Below are 7,673 nucleotides of genomic sequence, written 5' to 3'. Positions count from 1 at the left end.
AACTAATGACAAATGATAAAGTGATCATAATAACTAATTGATAATTGAAATGACAAGGGAGATAAAAGAAAGATACAAGAAATAGAACTACCTTAATAATTGGACAGGAAACTTGGAATTGAAGAACAAATGCTTGAATGAAAATTGTAATACAATATTGAAATGCTTAAGGAAATGTAAATAACATAAAGGAAATCTAACCTACATTCTATTCTAAAACTAAGACTAAAACATATATGAAAGTGTGTGAAAAGAGGTGTAAGAAGTGTCTAAGAAGTGTCGATCAACGCCCTTTATATAGGAATAAGAGGAGTAACGGAAATAGGATGAAAAGGGCTAGACCCGATCGGGGACACCACACCCCGATCGGAGTCGTGATGTTCTAGTCATTTTCTTTAATTTCCGTATTTAATTGTATAGAGAATCCAATGTTTAGTCTTAATGCTCCTTAATTTCTCCGGTTGAATGTATAATTTGGAATCCTAAACTTGCATGGACACTTGATCACTTGTACTTTACTTGGGCTTATATTTTGTATGATCATTTTGCATATCAACTCAAGCTTCATACTTCTTACTCGGGCTTGGAAATTACCAAAATACCCTTCTGAGGTCATGCTTAGTTGTTTTAACCTCGTGAACTTATGTGCTTGCTACTTTGACGGGAAAAAACTACTAAGAGCTTAATTTCCTACAAAATGCAATGAAAACAAATAAACACAACTAGAACACAGAATTAGCTCATGAACACATTAATATAAGTGCAATAATCAAATTAACCGAGCTAAAATAGGGGGTCAAAATGTATGTAAAATGGACTTATTATAGTCAAAACCTCAAGACCGCAAAGTGGAATTATGCAAACCTTGGGACATTAAAGTGGAATTTTCCCAAATCTCAGGGCATCGAAATGAAAATTTTCCTAATTTATTTCATTCCCTTCCTCTTTGCCTTTATTAGTGTTTGTTTAGTCTCTTTTTTTAGATCTTGTAACCCCTTGTAAATAACATAAAGGAAATCTATCCTACATTCTATTCTAAAACTAAGACTAAAACATATATGAAAGTGTGTGGAAAGATGTAATCCCCTATAAAATCTAGTGCAAAACAGTGGCGGAAACACTGTCGAATCCAACACTTCCTTGGAACGGTTTCTTGGAAAGATGTAATCCTCTCTTCACGCCATGATGAGGAGCAGTATGCGTCATCTTAAATCCAACCCTTCCTTGGAATGGTTTCTTGGGAGCAGCGGCATGTGCACGACCTCTTCCTTTCGTCTTCGGTAAAGGAAATATAATACAAAGTCAATGCTAGCCATCAAGTTACAAGAACACATAAACTAACAAGTAAGTCCTGATTTTTTTATACCCATCTCTCATTAAGTCATTTTAACTGTCAAGTCACTTATTAGTCTTTTGTCTAAAGATCAAAGTGTGAGCGTCGGGAGCAGTGATGCTCTGATACCAACTGTAATCCCCTATAAAATCTAGTGCAAAACAGTGGCGGAAACAATGTCGAATGGGATTAAATACACAATGAAAAGCTATGTGAAAAAAATAAAAACACAGATTAATATAATTAATCCTCGGGTAAAAAGTTTCCCGAAATGGTAAGTCTCGAAATAGCAGTACTAAAAGTAATAACTACAACTTGACACTTGTATAAAACAAGGTCTAAATAAAAACCAACATAATAAAAGGTTCTAACATTGCTATCTAAACAAAGAGTAGGTCCTGAATGACCACTCGCTAGCTCACACTCGAATCCCAGCAAACCAATACCTGTCATGTTATAAACATAACAGCCACAATCAGTGGGGAGTAACTCAGGCGTTCTCCCAGCCATATTTCATCAAGATGAACAAGTATTGCTAATATATCAAAGTAATTGAAAACTTAAAACATTAATATATCAACATACATAAAAACGTGATAAATTATAAATGTAACTCATTAATCAAGTGATAGAGTAAACAGACTAAACCAACATCTCAATTCTTCATGTGGAAAATAGATTCTAAAACTAAGAGTTGCAAATAAATCCAAGTGTCCGGCTCAGAGGCTACCTTTAAAGCTTGTCCAAGACACGACAAACAAGTATCCTACTCGAGGCTACCTTTAAAGCATGTCCAAGGCACGACACACAAGTATCTGGCTCAGAGGCTACCTTTAAAGTATGTCCAAGACACAACAAATAAGTATCCGGCTCAGAGGCTACCTTTAAAGCATGTCCAAGATACCTAAGCTTATTATTCTAGACTTACACCTTACTTATTCAAAAAGTTATTCAAACTCAATTCAAATGTTATACGTTATCCAAATTCTTTAAAAGGAAACTTTCCTAAAAAGGCAACTTTCTAAACATGGTAAGTTTCCAAAAATAGTAACTTTTGTAATAGTAACTTTGAAAAAATGGAAACTTTCTTAAAATAGAAAATCCATAAAAATAGTAATTATTCGAAATAGTAAACCGTTAAACTAAGTATTATATCAAAATAGTTATTAATAGGCATGGAGACATATATCATAATTTATTATTTGAAAGTCCTAATAATCTATAAGGAGATGCTTAAAATGGGAATCCAAATTAATTGGAGAAAGGCATAGGACCAAAATAGTCAAAAACTTTAACAAACCAAGTTTACAGATTTTCAGTCCTGGTATAAAAATCATAACTAATTATAGAAAAATCGAAATGATGCAAGGCTAACATGGTTAGATTTCTAAGACACTTAGCTACGACTTTTGTGAAGTAAACAGGGGTTTATAAACTGATCTTTAAAGTCTGACAGAAATCGACGCACAAAATGTATCGGTCTATAAAACAGGTTTAACAAATCTTTTTTGAGCAAAGTAAAATTCTAAAATTATCTATACTCTTCAAAGTTTATGTACCAAAAAGACCCATAGTATTTTCAAAGGATAAAATTGGTTTTCGAAATAATCTTTGAGCTACTGTCTATTTCGCGAGTATTTCAGCGCCCTGTTCATAAACATTTTATTGTAAACAAATGACATGTACAAAAATTATGAAATTTTACAGGTACACTCTAGACTTAAAATAAATATGAGTCTCTTTCCAACATTTTAGAAGATGGTCAATTTATCAAGGGGAAATAAATCCAACAAGATGACGGACAGATTCTAAAAGTTGCTGAAACTTTATTGAAGTCAATAATAAAGAACAATAAGGAAATTTCAACGCAAAAACTACAATATAGTCTCGGCCAATACTATTTTGCACAAAATCTTATAACATCGGAATATAAACTTTTTAACATTTTCATAATTGATTTATAAAAATAAATCCAATCGGTCAAAGTAGTAACGATAATATCAATAACATAATAATTTCATTTTTAATAAACTTGAACATGATAAATATAGTAAAATCACATGTTATGAATTAGAAATAAAAACCTTAAAATAATAGATCATTCGTTCATATTTTCGACATATACAAAGTCATTAAAATCATATAAAAACATTAAAACAAGTATAATACATGCAACTACTCAATTCACTTAATGAAATATCGAGTCAGCCATCACGCGTTACCTTATTCGCGGTCCGAGACAATAATTTATTCACCCTTTTGTGGATCTCCTTTGTAACCTACAAAAACATTATGAATATATGGTGAAAACCATATAAAACGTTAATTAAAAGAAGGGATTAAAGAGTAATAGTCTTACCCTGGAAATATGGCGAGTGTTGGATGGATTAGAGTACAAAAATTGACGAACAATTCTTGTTTGAAGGCTTGGTAGTCACGGTTCAAAGAGAAAAAGAGGGTGAGAGATTTCTTTCTTATTTTTTTGTAAAGGAGATGAATGAGAATGATATGGAATGACAAGTTAAATGAACAAAAAGAAAGATAGCTCTAGTATTTACGCCAAATACTCGGTGCATGCAAGGGAAAACAACGAGATTGTTTCCTCAAATGATCCAGTCACAATATGTAAAATGGAAACGATATTAATGCTTGATTTTTGCCACCATTACAATATGAAAGACTAATAAAAAAAAAGATGTGATATAATCACAATATCACACGTGAAATTTGGACGTGCCAAAGTCCACATTCTCGAAAATTGTAGTCTTAAATGATCAATAAAAATAAAAGTCGGTCCTTTTAAGAAATTGGACTAAAAATCGACTACAAACGGAATTAATTAAATAATTAAATCAAAACCGTAAATTAACGAATTAAAATAAATCTCATAAAAATAAAATATATGAGATTAAAAAATTAACAAGAATGAAAAGGAATTCGATAAAAGTAAATTCCAAAGTCCAACGAAATAACTCGGAATAGAGAGAATACGAATCAAATGATCAAATAAAACATGGCGGTAACAAATAGAATTACTAATAAATCTCGAGAAATAAAGAATATTCGATATATAAAGGATTTCGAGGATTCAAAGGGAGGAAAAAAAGGAATTACTCAGGAACAAATTCCGAGTCAAACTAGTTAAATTGTAATCGAAAATGAAATACGATTACGAAATCAAATTAGAAAAATGGCGGGTGTTACAATCTCCCCCCACTAAAAAAAAAAAGTTTCGTCCTTGAAACTGGAAGTAGAAAAACATTACTTAAAAGAATAAAGATTTTCTTTTAAATCACCTCAAAACCATTTTCTTTAAACCAGTTTTCATAATCGATGTATTAAAAATTACTTGGCTCATCCCATGGAACGGAAGAATACATGTCGCGAACAAGAATTCTATTGTCCAAGATAAAAGCAAGTCAACATTTGAAAAACCAAATCTCAAAATCAAACATTAGCAAGTACCAAACTAATCATTAGACGTCTTTAATAGTAAGTCCTAACATTCACCAATGTCGAATTATTACAAGAGAAAATGTACAAAATTTTACATAAAATCTTAGGACAAATCAAATTTGAAAATACAACTTAAAATTTGAAAGTTTTTCGTGGCATCTGAATATTTGAAACAATTCTGAAACATTTACAAACAAGTTTTAAGCAATTTCGAAACAAAACCAAATTTAAATACTAACCAAGAGTAAATCAAAAGTGAGATTTAAAGTTTTGTAATCACAATACAAAAATTTCCAATATAATCAATTTTTTTTTTTTACAGATGTCAAAACATTTTTGTGTAAAATGGAATTTATCAAACAATGATTAACAATAAATGAAACCGAAAGTTTTTTACTTTAAGTAAGGGTCAAGTAATCGACAGAAACTGGAACAATCATATGCTCGAAAGGAGAAAAGGGCAGGACAGATTCAAGAGTCATACAAAGCTCTCTCAAGGATAAAAGGTATAGGTTCGACTTGACAAGAAACAAGGAAGCTTTTGAAACGGAACTATAAAAGGTGGTAGATATAGATGCACTTATGTCGAAAATAACAAAAGCGCAAAGACTAGAAATTGAATATATACCAGAAATTGGCCTCGGCCTCAGCACGGCTCATCACGAATATATGACCCTTAGGTCGAGCAGCAGCACCAGTCTTCACAACAGTAAACACGGTTGCCTTTGTAGTAGATGCTTCAGTAGCTTTCTTCTTTGGGCATTGATAAGATTTGTGTCCAGGTTCTTTACAGTTGTAGCAAATAAGGGCAACTCCTAAGCAGATAAATCCTGGATGGATCGGCATGCGGCAGTGAAAACAGAACAATCCTCTCTTCACGCCATGATGAGGAGCAGTATGCGTCATCTTAAATCCAACACTATCTTGGAACGGTTTCTTGGAAGCAGCGGCATGTGCGCGACCTCTTCCTTTCGTCTTCGGTAAAGGAATAATAATACAAAGTCAATGCTAGCCATCAAGTTACAAGAACACATAGACTAACAAACAAGTCCTTATTTGTTTCTATCAATCTCTCATTAAGTCATTTTAACTGTCAAGTCACTTATTAGTCTTTTGTCTAAAGATCAAAGTGTGAGCGTCGGGAGCAGTGATGCTCTGATACCAACTGTAATCCCCTATAAAATCTAGTGCAAAACAGTGGCGGAAACAATGTCGAATGGGATTAAATACACAATGAAAAGCTATGTGAAAAAAATAAAAACACAAATTAATATAATTAATCCTCGGGTAAAAAGTTTCCCGAAATGGTAAGTCTCGAAATAGCAGTACTAAAAGTAATAACTACAACTTGACACGTGTATAAAACAAGGTCTAAATAAAAACCAACATAATAAAAGGTTCTAACATAGCTATCTAAACAAAGAGTAGGTCCCGAATGACCACTCGCTAGCTCACACTCGAATCCCAGCAAACCAATACCTGTCATGTTATAAACATAACAGCCACAATCAGTGGGGAGTAATTCAGGCGTTCTCCCAGCCATATTTCATCAAGATGAACAAGTATTGCTAATATATCAAAGTAATTGAAAACTTAAAACATTAATATATCAACATACATAAAAACGTGATAAATTATAAATGTAACTCATTAATCAAGTGATAGAGTAAACAGACTAAACCAACATCTCAATTCTTCATGTGGAAAATAGCTTCTAAAACTAAGAGTTGCAAATAAATCCAAGTGTCCGGCTCAGAGGCTACCTTTAAAGCTTGTCCAAGACACGACAAACAAGTATCCGGCTCAGAGGCTACCTTTAAAGCATGTCCAAGGCACGACACACAAGTATCTGGCTCAGAGGCTACCTTTAAAGTATGTCCAAGACACAACAAATAAGTATCCGGCTCAGAGGCTACCTTTAAAGCATGTCCAAGATACCTAAGCTTATTATTCTAGACTTACACCTTACTTATTCAAAAAGTTATTCAAACTCAATTCAAATGTTATACGTTATCCAAATTCTTTAAAAGGAAACTTTCCTAAAAAGGCAACTTTCTAAACATGGTAAGTTTCCAAAAATAGTAACTTTTGTAATAGTAACTTTGAAAAAATGGAAACTTTCTTAAAATAGAAAATCCATAAAAATAGTAATTATTCGAAATAGTAAACCGTTAAACTTAGTATTATATCAAAATAGTTATTAATAGGCATGGAGACATATATCATAATTTATTATTTGAAAGTCCTAATAATCTATAAGGAGATGCTTAAAATGGGAATCCAAATTAATTGGAGAAAGGCATAGGACCAAAATAGTCAAAAACTTTAACAAACCAAGTTTACAGATTTTCAGTCCTGGTATAAAAATCATAACTAATTATAGAAAAATCGAAATGATGCAAGGCTAACATGGTTAGATTTCTAAGACACTTAGCTACGACTTTTGTGAAGTAAACAGGGGTTTATAAACTGATCTTTAAAGTCTGACAGAAATCGACGCACAAAATGTATCGGTCTATAAAACAGGTTTAACAAATCTTTTTTGAGCAAAGTAAAATTCTAAAATTATCTATACTCTTCAAAGTTTATGTACCAAAAAGACCCATAATATTTTCAAAGGATAAAATTGGTTTTCGAAATAATCTTTGAGCTACTGTCTATTTCGCGAGTATTTCAAATACTGTTCATAAACATTTTATTGTAAACAAATGACATGTACAAAAATTATGAAATTTTACAGGTACACTCTAGACTTAAAATAAATATGAGTCTCTTTCCAACATTTTAGAAGATGGTCAATTTATCAAGGGGAAATAAATCCAACAAGATGACGGACAGATTCTAAAAGTTGCTGAAACTTTATTGAAGTCAATAATAAAGAACA

General features: G+C 32.2%; 1 long non-coding RNA gene across 1 annotated transcript; it reads right to left on the bottom strand.

The window, feature by feature from the left end:
* Positions 1–1,552: 1,552 nt before the first annotated feature.
* LOC141621280 (uncharacterized) lies at positions 1,553–6,782 on the bottom strand. Its single transcript, XR_012532190.1, has 4 exons — positions 6,553–6,782; positions 5,418–5,764; positions 3,556–3,612; positions 1,553–1,779 (listed from the first exon to the last, which is right to left on the bottom strand). It is a non-coding gene; the product is annotated as an uncharacterized LOC141621280 (long non-coding RNA).
* Between the last annotated feature and the right edge of the window lie 891 nt (positions 6,783–7,673).

This window comes from Silene latifolia, chromosome X (assembly GCF_048544455.1).
Source record: "Silene latifolia isolate original U9 population chromosome X, ASM4854445v1, whole genome shotgun sequence".
In the NCBI taxonomy this organism is placed as follows: domain Eukaryota; kingdom Viridiplantae; phylum Streptophyta; class Magnoliopsida; order Caryophyllales; family Caryophyllaceae; genus Silene; species Silene latifolia.
The sequence above is the reverse complement of the archived record's forward strand: the minus strand, read 5'-3'. Positions and strand labels throughout refer to the sequence as shown.